Consider the following 15,906-nt stretch of genomic DNA (forward strand, 5'->3'; position numbering starts at 1 on the left):
TTCTTAATCTTCCCATCTATTTCTGCCTTACCTGGTTTTATGTGCTTCCATTTTCTCCCCCCTCTTAATATATCAGTTAAATTTCTTTTTATTTTTTTAATTTTTTTTTAACATTTATTTATTTTTGAGACAGAGAGAGAGCATGAACAGGGGAGGGTCAGAGAAAGAGGGAGACACAGAATCTGAAACAGGCTCCAGGCTCTGAGCTGTCAGCACAGAGCCCGACGCGGGGCTCGAACCCACAGACTGTGAGATCATGACCTGAGCCGAAGTCGGATGCTCAACCGACTGAGCCACCCGGGCGCCCCCAGTTAAATTTCTTTAAAACAAAATTTAGGGGCACCTGGATGACTCAGTCGGTTAAGCGTCTGACTCTTGATTTCAGCTCAGGTCATGATTTCACAGTTTCTTGGGTTCGAGCCCTGTGTTGGGCTCTTGCACTGACTGTGTAGAGCCTGCTTGGGATTCTCTCTCTCCCTCTCTCTCTCTGCCCCTCCCCCACTCATGCTCTCTCTTAAAAAATTTTTTTTCTTTTTTTAGTTGTTGCCCTAGTGTTTGCAATATATCTTTACAATGAATCAAGGTTCACCTTCAACAGCACGATACTGCTTCATGGCACCCAATACCAGCGTGCCCCCAGTCCCTCCCTCCCATCCCTCGTGACATTGCCAGCATTCATGTCACTAATTCAAAGGCTATAATCACCTAATACTGTTCTTTTTTTGCGATTCTTTTTGCTTCTAGCAGTTATCCATTAGATTAAGAATAAGAAAAATAAAATATTTTATTTGATCTTCATTATCTCTTCTCTGATACTCTTCCATTCTTTATGTAGATCCGAGTTTCTGACCCACATATTTTCCTTCTCTCCAAACAACTTCTTTTAACACTGCTTGGAAGGCAGGCCTACCAGTGGCAGATGTCATTGATTTTGGTGACGGGGTGTTCCCAACACACACAGGTTACACCTGTTGCCATTGTCCCACGGTTCTTGGATATTCTGTTTCTTTTCTTTTCTCCCCCCATTCCTTTATCTCCTTATGTTTCATTTTTAGAATTTCCTTGTTTGTTTGCTTCCTGCCCTGTTGTCTTTGGGTTTCCCTAAGAACTCCTTCTGAAAGAGAGTCTGAGTCTTGTAGCTCTTTTGGTCGTAAACCACCCTTAGTATACGGGAGACCGGCTGCACTGGTGGTAAGATGTTGGGGAGGGGAAGCATCTTGTACTCTTTTATTATTAAATCTCCGATTTTTTCGTTGGCCTGACCCCCTGGGCTGTGACCTTCAGAAGCACATCTCGGCCCTCTTTTGCTCCCCTTAAATGAGACGGGAAGGCTAGAAAGGGTCAGAAGTGTCTAACTGTCCTTCCCCCAGCCAGGCAAGGCTCTGGGAAAGCAGTTTCTTCTGAAGGGTAAGTCTTTGTTACGGAAAAAGCTCTGGGCATATTGCAAAGAAAATAAACAATTTTTTCTGCTCCAAACAGAAGGGGTTTTTGTCTGATCTTCATCGTATGAACTGGGTAGGGCTCCTGGGGGTGAAGCCCATAAAAGTCCGGGCGTCCCTAGGAGGGGACCCAGTTTGTAACTTGCAATCCAGTCCACACCCAGCTTCCATCAGGCCCTCACAATCACCATCTAATAGCAACAACACAATAATAATAATTCATTAATAAATAGAACGGGAGAAAGCCTTTGGAGATAACGGGGATGTTCATGGCGTAGTCGATGCTGATGGTTTCACAGATGCACGCTTAGGTACACGCTCGTCAAGTCGTATACGCTAAATATCCACAGCTTACTGTATGTCAATCACACCTTAAAAATGTGTTTTTAGGACTGCCATGGCGCGGGGTGGCGGGGGGCGGTGGGAGGGTATAGAAATTACCATTTAAGTAATCCTAAGAGTTACTGGTTCTGGTGGCTTCTGCCCCCGATGAGCTGGTCCTGGTTGTGCTTCTGCATATTCCCCCTTCTCTCCAGGTTTCAGGTTGGCAGTTTGCCCATTGGCCCTCCTTCTCTGCTGGACCTAAAAGCTGTGGACTTTGGGGCACCTGGGTGGCGTCAAGCGTCCGACTTCGGCCCAGGTCATGACCTCACAGTCCATGCGTTTGAGCCCCGCTTGGGGTTCTCTCTCTTTCCCTCTCTCTCTGCCCTCCCCCCCTCACGCTTCCTCTCTCTCTTAAAAATAAGCTTTAAAAAATAAATAAACAAAAGGTGTTGACTTTTAGCTTGTTCAGCTTTCTCTTGTTGTGACGATGGGGGTGGCAGGTTCCCAGCTCGTCACGCATCCGAGCTGAAACCAGAAGTAACCCCCTTGGCTGGCATTTTAACACATCTGCCAAAGGCCTGCCCTCCCATCATGGGACAGAGGGACAGGCTATGTTGGCAGAGTAAATCCGGGAGCAGCTCAACCCACTACCGGTCCACTCAGCAAACCTGCCCTGCTCCCTGCAAGGAGGAGGCACCACCCTGGGGAAACTGAGGCCCTAGGGAAAGAGCCATGAACCGTGTCCCAAGGGCCCATCAGCCTCCCCATTCCTCTGCCGGCTCTAGCCTTCTGAATCCCTCTATCTCCTCCAGGGGCCAGACCAGGCTATACTAGAGGTAGAAGCGAGGGGTCGTGTGAAATGGGTGTGAGACTGAGGTCAGGCTAGCCAGGCAGGCCCACCAAGCACAAGCTCCGCCTTTCACCGGCTGGCCTTCTAGGGCTTCAATCCCTTGTAAGCTTCGAAAGGAACAGTACTTTCCAACTGCGGAGACGACGGAAGTGCTTGGCACTGAGCCTGGCATATCACAGGTATCCCACAAACACATTTCCTTCTTTCCCCCCAGGAGCCCCTGTCACCTCCGGAATCCGATCCGGTAGCCCTGCCTTGGCGCTGAGTGTTCCCCGGTCGGCACCGCCTTTCCGCCATCCCCCGCCCAGCCCAAGGGCTACCCAGAGGACGGAACGAAGGAAGTCTGAAAGCAAGTAACAGTGTTAATAGAGTTACGTGCCAAGTACTGCTCTAAGTACTTGATATGGATCCGCTGATTTGATCTACACACACGCAAAATGTATGATCTAGGAAATACCGGCATTCTAATTTTACCGGTACTGGTAGAAGTACCGAGAATCACAGCAAGAATCATAGCCAGTAAATGGCAGAGCCTGGGCTTGAACCCGGGAAGAGAGGGTAGAGGAAGTAAAGATCCCTGACCTTGGGAGGAGGACGCTAGGCAGAGGTCGAGTCCCTCACACTATACTGGGTTTAGTTGTGTAGTTTAAGGACTCAAGTCTTCCTCCAGGGCCTTCGGGCTCCAGGGTTCACTGAGGGGATGTTAGTGCTAATGGGGGATTGGGAGCCCCGAGGGAGCTGGGCCAACCCTGTGAGACAGGAAGGGGCTTGGGGATGTGCCCCTGTGCCCCACCCAGGGCTTTTCTTGTGCTTCTGCTGCTTCTCAAGCTTGAATAAGCACAGGAACCCCCTCAAGGATCTTGTTAAAATGTAGCTTCGGATTTAGTAGGTTTGGGGTGGGGCTCAAGATTCCGAATGCCTAACAGCCTCCTGGGGGATGTTGCCGCTGCTGGTCTAAGGACCACCCTTGGACAAACAAGATTCTGGAAGCCCCACATGTCTCCAGCCCAGCTTCCTTCTGTCGCTTCTTGCTTCTCTCACTCCACCTGCCTGTTTCCTTCTGTATCGCTGGCTCTGGAATGAGAGTTCTTGCCATGCCACTTCCTAGGTGGCAGGGCAGCCTCTGAAGCACACTCCAGAAAAGCTACCCAGCTACCCGGGGAAGCGTCAGCCACATAAACCAGTTACCCAGCACGGGCCAAGCGTGCACGTTGGGCCCAGCACCTTCCATCACCTCTAGATCCCAGAACGCTGGCTTCTGGCTCCAAAGCAGCACTCATGTCACCTGTAGAATGGAGACATGATCACAGAGCCTGCCCTCACGGAGTTGGCGGGGGGAATCGAATGTGTTGGCAGCGTAAAGAAGGCAGCCGGGTAACTGGCACCCAGTAAGCACCACTTGAGCAGCCTCTAATTTTTTCGAACGGAATAACCAGCAGAGGTGGGTCTGAAGGTCACTTACAGATCATTAAGCACAGTAGCCCACAAACTCGACTGTGCGTCAGTACCGCCCGTGGGGTTTGTTAAAACACGGGTCTCTGGACCCTACCCCCGGAACTTCTGATTTAGTAGGTCTCAGGGGGGACCTGAGAATCTGCATTTATGACCGGTTCCCAGGTGAAGCTGATGCTGTCGCTCCAGGGGCCGATGTCGAGAACTGGGGGGAACTGCTCTGGGGGAACGCCTGCCCCTGCCCAATGAGGAGGAGCACGGAAGCCAGAGCTGGCAGGGCTAGGCCGGGTCACACCAGGAGGTAGGAGCTCCAGGGACACCAGCGAGGGGCTCTTCTGAGACCGGAGGCCCCTCCGCAGGCCTCTCCTCCAAGCCTGCCCCCTCTCGTCTGGCCCAGCACCACAGCCCTCAGAAGGCCCCTTCACCCACCTTTGTTTGCATTCCCGGAGCCTGCGTCAGCCCGGGCAGTGGGCATGTCTATGCGGGCAGCCTGGCGCGGTCCTGGAGGCTGGCCCTATGCTCCAGGCCTCCTGGGCTGGTGCCGTAGTGGCCACGCAGGGCTCACTTAGCAGGCCAGTGACTCATGCTTCCTCCTGGATTCCGGGAAATGCTTCCCTGCTGCTGCCGCCTTTTTCTTGTTAAATGAGAACTTCATTGCAGACTTCCATGGAAACTTCAGGATGGGGAGGCAGGGGAAAAGATGGACAAATCCAGTCCCCAGAGGGGACCCAAGAATTCCCATCTCTCTCTCTCTCTCGCTCCCTCTCTTTCTCTCCTACACACACACACAGAGTCACACACACACACACACACACACACACTCCCACCCTCTTGCCAGCCCTGGCCTGAGCCCCCAACCCACCACGGAGCTTTGGTCCAGCAGGGCCAGCCCCAGAAATGCTTGCTTTTATTAAAAAGGAATGGCCTCACAAAGGCACGACTGTAGGAAAGGTTGTAATTTGCCCAAATAAAACTTAATTTGATCCATGAAATAGCTGTGGTTTATTGTGTAATAGATGTGCTATGTGTTTCAATTTAATAGAAGCCAATATAATAGGGGGCCAGCTGGGGCCTCCAGAGTCCCCCTCTTTCCCACCACGCACAGTAGGGCCACACCGCCCTCCCTGATGGCGGGACCCTCCACCAGGAGAGGATGGAGAAGGGTTGGCCACAGACTCCTGGCCCAGACCGGGGAGGCCCGTGGGAGAAAGAGACAAGTAAGAGTGCTTGAAGGGAAAAAAAAAAAAAAAAAAAAGGAAAGAAATGAAAACCACTCTTTTTCCAAAGCAAGGCTGTGAGTGTGTGAGTCTGAGGAGGGGGCTGGGGAGCTGAGTCACTTTCCTGTCCCCTGCCGGAGTGGGCGGGCCCCTGCCAGGGGCTGTGGGAGAAAGCAAAATGGTATGTCACCTGGAATGTGTTTGGGGGTGTCCCTCTGGAAAAGCCTTCAGGGGCAGTCCCTGGGATAGTGGGCGGCTGCCTTCGCCCCCAGAGCCTCTGTGTGAAGGCTGGCTGTCGCCAGGCTCAGCATGAAGGCAAGTACAGGCTGGGGGAGAGAGCCGGGGGTGGGAGGGGGGGCTCACTCAGATATGGTGAGGCTCCCAGAGAGAGTCCAGTCAGCAGCCCCTGACCCCAGCCCGGGCCCAGAGAGGGCCCGTGAGCCGCACAAGGTCAAATAGCCAGGGAGCGGCTTGGCTGGCTGTCTTACAGCCAGTCAGGAGCGTTGACCAACTGACAGAGACCAGTAGGGGAGAGAAGGTGGGTAGGAATAGCGGGACCTCACATTTGTCAGGTGTCTCCTGTGAGCCTGGTAATCGCCCTAAGCATGTCCTGTGCATTACCTCATTTAACCCTCACGACAACACTGTATGGTAGGCAGTCGTGAGCGGGGGCGGTGGCTCGTCCAAAGCCATAGTTGCCCCTGGACCTTCTGCTGCCTCCTGTAGGTGGAGACTGTGCCCCACCAGCAGCCCCGCCCATCCCCCAATCTGCTCTGCTCTGGTGGCTCCGATCCTGGGACCAGGTTGCTCCTGACTCATTCTCCCCATGAAGCTGCCATTAAAAGGCCTTTATTTGGCTCAGAGTAATGTTGGGCAAACCTCTGAGTCCCAGTTTTCCCATTTGTAAAATGACAGTAAGTACACATACCCCGCAGAGGCTGTTCTGGAGAGGAAGTGAGATACCATACAAGAGCATTTAAGCCAGGGCTTGGCACTCAGTAGATGCTCATTAAATCCATCTGTTTCGAACAACTCGCACTGAGAATGCCATATGCCAGGTACGTTCTGGACATCAGTTTGGGAGAGAGAACCATCTGGATTTGAATCCCAGCTCTGCCATTTGCTTTGCGGGAATCTGGACAGGTTATTTCACCTGAGCCTTAGTCTCACCACCTAAAAAATGGGCAGAACACTACCTACGCCACAAGGATGATGGGATAATGCAATGAGATAATAGATGGCATGTATAATAAGTGCTCAATAAATGATAGTTGTTTTATTATTTATTATCATCATTATTATTCTCTTTCTAAACTCTATTCCATGGCCTGACCGCCAGCGGATATGACCAGTCTGTCTCGCGTAGTGCTGCTCTCCTCTGGCCTCCAAGGATTTCTTAGTCTATCTGTGAACTGGAGTTTCTGTGCTGAGGCTCAGAGAATTCTCTGTATCCCAAGAGCCCCAAAACAAATCACATATGAATCCAAAGATGGAAAGAACGGAAAGCAGTTACCCTAGAAGCATCCGCAGGGCATGATCTTCTGTTCTTTCCAGAAAATGTCACCTGTCTGCCAAACCCACTACTGGGCTGGACACAGGTGGGTCTGTGGGGCACCTGGAAGGGCAGGGGCCTCATCAGGCAGGGCGGGGTTTTCTCTGAGAGCCAAACGAGGGGGAGAGGCACCCCATCACCCCCTGTGCACAGTGGCCATTCTCCTCTCCTCCCCTCCTGCCTTGCCAACTCCCACTGCTGCCTCCTGGGCCATGGGGAGGCCAGGAAGCCCAGTTAGGGAGCCACGCTGTGTCCTGGGATGGGGCGTAGAAAGGATTGGAATCCTGCAGGACCGTGACTTTGCTCAAGGTCCAGCCAGTGTGTGTGTGTGTGTGTGTGTGTGTGTGTGTGTGTGTACGTTTTTTTCCCATCGTATTTTGTTGAGTTCCCTTAATCTCAGTGCCTTGCAGGGTGCCACAAGGGCCAAGGGAGGCAGTCATGTGTGGAAGCACGCCATTAGACGACGCACATGGGAGGGACCACTTACCGTCGTTTCACACAGTCCAATTTCAATTAAGCCGATCACTGGCAGCTAGAAATGTTTAATTTAGACTCAGTCCTGAATCCCTTTTGGTTCAACATCTACTGTGGAGAATCTGTTTGTGTGATTGTATGATTTAGAACAAAGTTGAACGTGACATAATAAAGCTAACACACACTCATTGTAGAAAATTTGAAAACTATGGGCAAGTATAGAACAGGATGTGAACATCACCCCTAACGACACAACCCGGAAGTGGTCAGAGTTATAGCTTATCTATATCTGCATCAATATCATAAGAGCAATATGTGTGCAGACATTCAGTGCTTTGTACGTGCCAGGGACTGAATTCAGTGCTTTCTGCTCTATCCATGTATATAAGTAAATGAAGAATCATAGTAGCTATATGTAGGGTTAGCACCTGCTTTTTTTTCCATTTGGCCTCATCACATGAAAACTTCCCCAAATAACTAAAAATATTCTAGGGCCGCCTGGGAGGCTCAGCCAGTGAAGCGTCCGACTCTCGGTTTCAGCTCAGGTCACGATCTCACAGTTTGTGAGTTCGAGCCCCGTATTGGGCTCTGGGCTGACAGCACGGAGCCTGCTTGGGATTCTCTCTCTCCTTCTCTCTCTGCCCCTTCTCCACACTCAAGCACTCTCTCTCTCTCTCTCAAAAACAAATAAACTTTAAAAAAAAATTAATATTCTCAAACATGATCTTTCCCTTTATAAAAATAACGCACACTTACGGTCAGGTAAACAGTCCAGAAAAATAGAAAGTGGAAGGAAAACAAACTTCACTTGTACCTTGACCTCCCCTCCCATCCCCCCGGGTGCAATTGTCATTAGCAGTGAAGCATGGATTTTATTATTATTTATTTATTTATTTATTTTTAATTTTTTTTTTTTTGAGAGAGAGAGAGAATGAGAGAGAGAGAGAGAGAGAGACTGCAAGCGGGGGAGGGGCAGAGAGAGAAGGAGACACAGAATCCAAAGCAGGTTCCAGGCTCTGAGCTGTCAGCATAGAGCCCGACGTGGGGTTCGAACCCATGAACCGTGAGATCATGACAGAGCCAAAGTCGGACGCTTAACTGACTGAGTCACCCAGGCGCCCCATTAAGCATGGATTTTAAAGGCTCCATAATATTTTGTCACACAGATGTGCCATCATTTCTGTAATTCCATGTTATCGGATATTTAGACTGTCTTAGAGTTCTTGCTGTTACATAAAAAAAAAAAGAATATTTCTCAGGAAAGATCCCCAGAGGCAGAATTGCTGGAACAAAGGGCATAAACATTTTTAAGGCTTTTGATCCATATTGAGAAACTGGTTTCCTGAAAGCCGCCCTGTTTAGAGTGTCATCTGCACAGGAGAACAGTGGTCTTGCCCATCTCACGTTATCTCAGCCCCACCGAGCGTTCTGTATTATATATAAATAGTTGGGGTAAAGTGGTAAGTAAAAAATACCATCTCCCTATTTCAACTGAATCTTTTGTTTCCTAATGAGGTCACACATATTCGTACTAAAAAAAAAAAAAAGAAGTTTATTTATTTTGAGGGAGGGGGAGGGGCAGAGAGAGAGGGAGAGAGAGAATCCTGAGTGGGGCTCAAACTCATGAACCCCAAGGTCATGACCTGAGCTGAAATCAAGAGTTGGACGCTTAACCGACTGAGCCACCCAGGCGCCCCCTTAGTTACCTACTTTTAAATATTTTTTTAAGTAGGTTCCACCCCCAGTGTGGGGCTTGAACTCACAACCCTGAGATCAAAAGTCAGATGCTCTACCAAATGAGCCAGCCAGGCACCCCCTTAGCAACTTACTTTTAAACAAACATAAACTTAGTCACTTACACTTTCCCTCTTATTAGTTTTCTTTTCAGGTCCACTGCCTAATTGTTTTTTCTATTGAGGTTTTTAAGTTTTTTCTTTTTGATTTGCAAGTGCTCTTTACGTATGCATTTTTATTTTCATTCTATTTATGATATGTTTGGATGTACAGAAGTTCCCAGTTCAAGTTAGGCGGATATATACATCTTTTCCATGATAATTTCTTCTTTACTGCTGTGCTTAGAGAGGCCCATCCCATCCAGAGATCAAAATCATGCACATTTTATTCTAGTCGTTTCATGGTTTCATTGTTTTCACATTTTATGGTCTCATCCGTCTGGAATTTGTTCTGCTCCATAGTGCAAGGTGAAGAAGTCTGCCCCCACCCCCCACCACTTCCTGTTTCCCCAGCACCATTTATTTGAGCCAACCTTCCTTTCTGGGGGACCCTGTGAAGGGCAGCAGCCTCAGGCATTCTATCATCACCCCCTGAAGACACACGCTTGTGCAATACCTTCGGCTTATACTCCCCATGCACCAGGGCCCTCTGCCTCCCACTGGGGACACAGAAACTGACACAACACAGTTGCCACCCTCAAGCAGCTCCCAAGACGGCCAGTCAATAGACAAGCGCCATAAAATGTGCGAAAGGCTTGAATGGGAGGGAAGTCTGGGTGCTGTGTGAGACTCAGCTGTCACGGTTTACCTGGGCTGGGTGAGAGGTTAGCTGGTAGGAGATGGGTCCCAGAGGAAAGGACAGGTGAGCTGAAGCATGGAGGGGGTGAAGATATTAAAGGGTACGAAGGCACCCAACAGACAGGTAACCCACAGGGCTCTGGGTGGGTGGGGCCTGGGTGGGAGGAGACAATTCTCACTCTATGCCATTTTGTACCACGTGCATGTAACTTCTATAAAAACACGAAATATTCCTAAGGATTACTACTTAAAATGAATAGAAAGGAGTTTGACAATTAAAGTGCTGGTGTGGGTGAAGGGCATCCAGGAAGAGGGAACAGCATAAGCAAAGGCTTGGAGTCACAAATTGGTCCAACTTATTTAGGGAACATTCTGATTTAGGGAACAGGTTCAGGCTAGAGAGAATGGGGGGCTGCAGACCAAGGAGGGCCTTATATGTTCCATAAGGAGCTAGACTTTTGTGGATAGTCAACAGACAGCTTTATGTAGGGGAATGACTTGGCCGGGGCTGTATGCTAAGAAGATCGGTCCGGCTGCGGTCTAGAGGGGAACAGAAGGAGCTTCTGGAGGCCTGTGGAGGGACCCATCATGAGACAGCTGTGGCGATGAAAGATTATGATGTGCCCAGAGCCGTTGTGGTCTGGGACTGCCCTGTCCAGCCTCTCCTTGAAGATAAGTTCAGCCTGTGGGCACCTGGCCACGAATCACTTTGGAATCCCACCCACAGGGGAGGATTCTGGGCCCCCCTCCGTCCAGGCCCCAGTCTCAGAGTGCTTGGCTTCTCTGGGGGTGAAAGCCAAGAGTATAAAAAAACCAACGAGCCCAAAGGCAACCAGACTCTGAATCAAGAGCGATCTCAGTCCAAACCCTGGCTCAGTCTCCGTGAGACCTTAGACAAATTACTGAGCTTCTCTGAGTCCCATTTTTCCCGGATCTGTACAATGGGGCAGATAGACCTGTAAAGAGGGTTAGCGAGCATGCAGTGGGAATATTCCCTTAGATAATGTATGCAAGTTGCCCACACGTGGGAGGGGCTCGGGCTATGTAAGCACCATACCACTGCTGTAAAGGGAATGAGTGTGGTAAAGGGAGAGTTTAGAAAAGGCACCGCTTACCCCAGAGGAGGAATGCCCAGGATTTCAGGCACAGGAAGGTAGGTAGCATCAGAGATGACAAACAACAGCTCATAAGGGAACCCTGGCCCAGGCCCTGTGTCTGAGTGGCCCTTTCTGCTTTCTTTCCATCCCAGGCCTTCTACCAAGCCCTTCATTCCCTCCTCCTGGGCCATGTCTCAGACCACATCAATATTCACATCAGTACTTCCCAGAGCCCTGCTCCTGAGTTCATTTGTTCTTTGCAACCAGTCTGCTGAAGCAGATCTTAGACCCGTTTCACAGATGAAGAAACTGAGACCGGCCCCCCCCCCCCCGCCATATGGGGAGGCCATAGTAGGGAGCCCACTGCCTGCTCCACATGCTCCCCCAGCTTGCTAAACCTCCCGACCATGGTGTCCGTGAACACAAGCCGAGGGGGGCAGGAAATTCTACAGACCAGGGTCTGTGACGCACGGGGAAAAAACCCCGGCACCTCAGATGAGGGAAAGCTAGTGAGGTGGAACTTGGAAAGCACAGGAATAAGGGTCACGCAGACCTGGTCACAGCCACCACTTGGCTGTGTGACCTTAGGCAATGGCCTGACTTCTCTGCACTTTTGCTTCTCATCCGCAAGGCAGGCAGCATCCCGCAGATGCCGAACCATGTCTGTGAGCATGAAACAAGAGAAGCTATGGTGCCTTCGCTACTTACTGCCGCGTAACTAATCACCTTGCTTTTAGAGAGACGACCTCCCAAGGCTAGTCAGCGTGATGTGTCCTGTCCGTCAACACTGGGTGCCAGGTGGCACGCATCAGCCCCATGGGATGTCGGAGTGACAGGGGTGGGCTGGGGCAGACTCCTGGAGGAGCTGGAGTTGGGACCATCTTACGCTGTTTTCTCATAACTTCTCGGTTTGGGAGGAAGGTTAAGGAAAACGTCTATCAGATCACGGTCAGAGCTGCCTGGCCGGGTGTGGCTAACACAGCAGTCAGTGAACCGAATGCACTGGCACCCGGGTGGGGGCGGGAGGCCTGCTCAGGGCCCCATCCCCTGTGAGGAAGGTCCTGATGTCTAAGGTGCTCCCTTCCCAGGTGCTGACTTGTTGGTCTTCCTCCACGGCCAGTGAGCTCTACTCCAGTGTTTTCACTCCACCTGTTCCCAGTCATCCCTATTTGTGCCCAGACCTTTGTTCCAGAAGGACCCGGTGCAACAGTGACAGGGCATTTTTATAAAATTGAGCCAGACGACCAAACACGGGCTGCGTTAACTAAGGTGGCCGCTCAGGGAGCGTAAGAAGTAGCATGCCTGAGAATGGCTTGGGCTGAATGGCAAATTCTCAGAAAAGGTCTCTCTGTAACTCCCTACCCTTCTCATTCCCCAGGAGGCGGCTGAGTAGATGGTCCCCTTCTGGGGATGGCCACCATCAATGACCAAACCGCTTGAGTCAGGAGTTTGGACCAAGAGAAGGTGAGGGAAATTGACTTAGGAACTTTGACTCGCCAAGACCGTCCCTGTGAATGGCAGGGAGCAGGAAAGGTCATCGAGCACCATGTCTGTCGGCACTTTGTGGCGTGCCTGCTGGGGTAGAAGGCACACTGTTGTCACCCCGTAAAGGGCCCAGAAAGCTGAAAATGTGACACGATTGGTTTCAAGGGCCACCATGTTGTGGCTGGAACTGGCTGACCAATCAGACTGGAACACCACCACCATAACCTGGAGAAGTGTCAACAGCGAGGAGACGCCCACCCACAGCCCTAAGACGGGGTCAAAGGTTCAAGGCGGGGAATCTGCCTCAAGCAGGCAGGAGCCGTGCCCATCCTGAGACAGTCTGGTCAGCTTTTGGTGAGCGTGCCAGGCTTGGTGTGCGGCGTAGAAACACAGAGCGGGGCGCCTGGGTGGCTCAGTGTCTGACTTCGGCTCAGATCGTGATCTCACGGTTCATGAGTTCGAGCCCCACATCAGGCTCTGTGCTGACAGCTCGGAGCCTGGAGCCTGCTTCGGATTCTGTGTCTCCCTCTTTCTCTGACCCTCCCTGGCTTGCACTCTGTCTCTCTCGAAAATAAATAATAGAACGGCCAAAAGTTAAAAAAGAAAGGAAAAAAGAGTTCCTTACTTGTACGGGTCTCGGGGGGTAGGAGTCTAGCCACACGTTGTAGGATGATCGGTCCAGGCAGCAGTGGGGGGCAGTCTGGACAGGGCAGGCACGCGGTCAGTGGCAGCAGAAAACACGCCCTCACTGTGGGCATCTACGGGAGTGACCCACAGGGCTCCATCAGTAGCTCCCACAGTTTGTGACCCCACGGAGGGTGTTTTCAATCTACGAGCCTGTCAGGGCTGGAGCTTCGAGAACAGTCTTGACTTCCGCCCACTGGGCTGGGGGACGGTGCCCATTTTGCGTTCTGCAGAGCTGGCACCAAGGTTCTACAGTGGACCCCACCTGGACAAACCCAGCCTCGGAGCCCTAATACAGGTCCATTCTTCACCTTTGGTTTCCTCTGGGCGTTTGCCTTGGGGCCATTTCCCCAAGGTCAAAATCCCGTTAAGGCAGCAGGACGACTTTTTGTTGTTGTCTGAATGGATCTGCAGTGGGCACGAAGGACCGCGGGAGGGGCCAAATCTCATGTTCCCTTAGCCAGCGTGACGTGCCCACCCTCTTGTCTCCAAGTGAGCCAGCCAAAGCTCTAAGAATCCCTGTGGTTTCTGCTCACAGCCGTCGTGGACGTCCCCCGACCTGCGCCCAGTGTGAGTGCCCATCCGTAACCACCATCTGAAAGACAGCAGCTCCTCTCCACCCCCCACCCCCAACCACCCTGGCTGTTCCCATGGGGGGAAGTGAGACTGGCCAGTGACTCGTAAGGAGGTCCCACCAGCTGGAGAAGAGTCGGCCGCATCCAGGGCACGGTTTGGGCCACTCTCTGCACCTCTTCCCAGTGCTCAGCCTGCAAACGCCCCCAATTCCTCCTCATCAAAAGGCAATAAAATAGAGGGTCATTTATTGCCCACTTGGCCATACAATCTGGTCAACGTATTTGCTCCCGATTTTCATGGACTTGTCTCAGAATCCCATGAAGTGTCTTGCGAAGTCCCCATCTTTCCTCTTCCAGCACCCTCCACCCCCATCATCACTGTCAAGAACCGTGAGGATCTAAGATTTTACCCTCTTCACCACCTAACGTGTTGGCTTGCCCCATTTCCTGGATGCCGGCAGAGGACCCAAGATTCCAGAGTCAGAGACTACGGGCTGCTATTACTCGTGGCACATCATGCCTTGGTTTCCTTGTGCAAAGAGAGAAGGTGACGCCCGCAAGCTCAGTGGGGTGCTTTATGGGGAGGAACCCTGAGCTTCGGGAACCCCGAACTTTTATTACAGTGGGCAGTCAACATACCTGCCCTTTGCACAAAGGGGCATCTTGTAAGGCCGTTGCCTAACGTACGTCCTTGAGGAGATAATCTAGAACAAAGGCCGTCGGTGCCTTTGCGCGCACGATTCTCGGAGAGTCCCATGGAGGACTGTCTCGCAACACTACGCGCTTCCTGTTTGGGTCCCCACGCGGTAGAGGATGCCGTCTGCATTTCACGTGTAAGAAAACCAAAGCCCAGAGGAAACACGCGAAACGCCCAAGTTCACAGAGATTGGAGGATGGTGGACGCGGATTCAAACTTCTGTCAAGAGGCTTTCACATCTCTCCAAAGCTGGCCCTCCATCCTCAACAGCAGCACCTCTGGCGTAAGGCTTGATGGAGAAGGTGGCGAAATGTCTATGTTTAAAGACGGTCTTCGGTGGCTCTGTGGGCCTCGGATCCCAAGCCTCTCCTCCTTCCCCAGCTTGGCAAATTCAAGAGCAGCCTTACTTCAAAGGCTTCTTCTGGTCACTTGGGAGCCCACCCCCAAGGCCTAGAAACTGTCAGAAGATGTCTACTGACACTGCCTGCTCAGACTGGAGCCAGGCCAGCCACAGCCCTCCCTTAGCGGAGCACCCCTGGGACTCTCCAGGCCCGGACTCAGACAGAATGGGATTCCAAATATGCGAGCTGACAAGTCCTCAACTTAAAACCCTGTGTGGCTCAAGCTGGTTCTTCTTCCCTGCAAGCCATGGCAGGGACACTTTTCAGCATGGCTGGGACATGGCAGAGATCCTGGACTCTGGGCCCAGATGAGGCCAAGTGGCCCCAGGGGTCAGACCTCAGCCCCCTAGAGCCCCAGAGTGAGGAGAGCCTAGGAGCCAGCCAAGGCCTGTCACCAAGGCAGACCCAGAGTCGCTTGGCTTTCTGGGGATCTGATGTGGTTTTTGATGTAAGCTGACATTATGTTTGGGGCAGCACAAAGCAGAGGATTCTTAACGAGTCAAAACAGTTGCTGTTAGGGCCGGGAATGGAACGGTCCCGGCTCCATGGGTAGAGAAGGAAAGGAAACAAGGAGTGAGGTGGGGTCACCATTTCCAAAGGGTCCACGTCCTATACACATACTTAGAAAACACCCAAATCCTGCCCGTTTGAGACAATGTAAGGAACTTGGCCAACACTGAACGACCCATGGAAGAGCCTTGTTTTCTCTCCTCTACAAAAGATCATGCATAGACGTGTTTTTGCTAAAACAATAAGGAAAGTGCATATCGGGCTGTGGGCACGCACGCAGTGTTGAGCTCGCACGTGTGTTTTCTCGGCATTCCTAAAGCTACGTTTTGTTCCTTGCTTGATGATGAGAAATCGCGAAACCCTGAAAAATAAACATTTCCAATTTGCTGGTTCGGACAAAACTGACACACACACACAAAAAGCTGGTGACAAACGTAACGTTTTAAACATCCAACAAATGCTAAATGTCACGACAAGCAGGCCCTGTTCTAACTGCTTCACAAATATAAACTTATTTTTCAATCTCCCTAACCTGTAAGGTGGGTACTATTCTTAGGTCCATTCTAAGAAATGAAGAAACAGGCTCAGAGCCTTTGAGTGCCTTGCCCGAGGTCACTC

The 15,906-nt window shown here is 51.3% G+C and overlaps 1 long non-coding RNA gene across 2 annotated transcripts; it reads right to left on the reverse strand.

Moving 5' to 3' along the window:
- Positions 1–875: 875 nt before the first annotated feature.
- On the reverse strand, positions 876–8,201 carry LOC113601850 (uncharacterized). Of its 2 annotated transcripts, none has more exons than XR_008299105.1 (3): positions 4,495–8,201; positions 3,802–3,898; positions 876–2,021 (listed from the first exon to the last, which is right to left on the reverse strand). It is a non-coding gene; the product is annotated as an uncharacterized LOC113601850 (long non-coding RNA). The 2 variants fall into 2 exon arrangements; XR_008299104.1 differs by lacking the exon at positions 876–2,021 and adding an exon at positions 2,116–3,757 and having other exon boundaries at positions 3,789–3,898.
- Between the last annotated feature and the right edge of the window lie 7,705 nt (positions 8,202–15,906).

Source organism: Acinonyx jubatus, chromosome B3 (assembly GCF_027475565.1).
Source record: "Acinonyx jubatus isolate Ajub_Pintada_27869175 chromosome B3, VMU_Ajub_asm_v1.0, whole genome shotgun sequence".
In the NCBI taxonomy this organism is placed as follows: Eukaryota; Metazoa; Chordata; class Mammalia; order Carnivora; family Felidae; genus Acinonyx; species Acinonyx jubatus.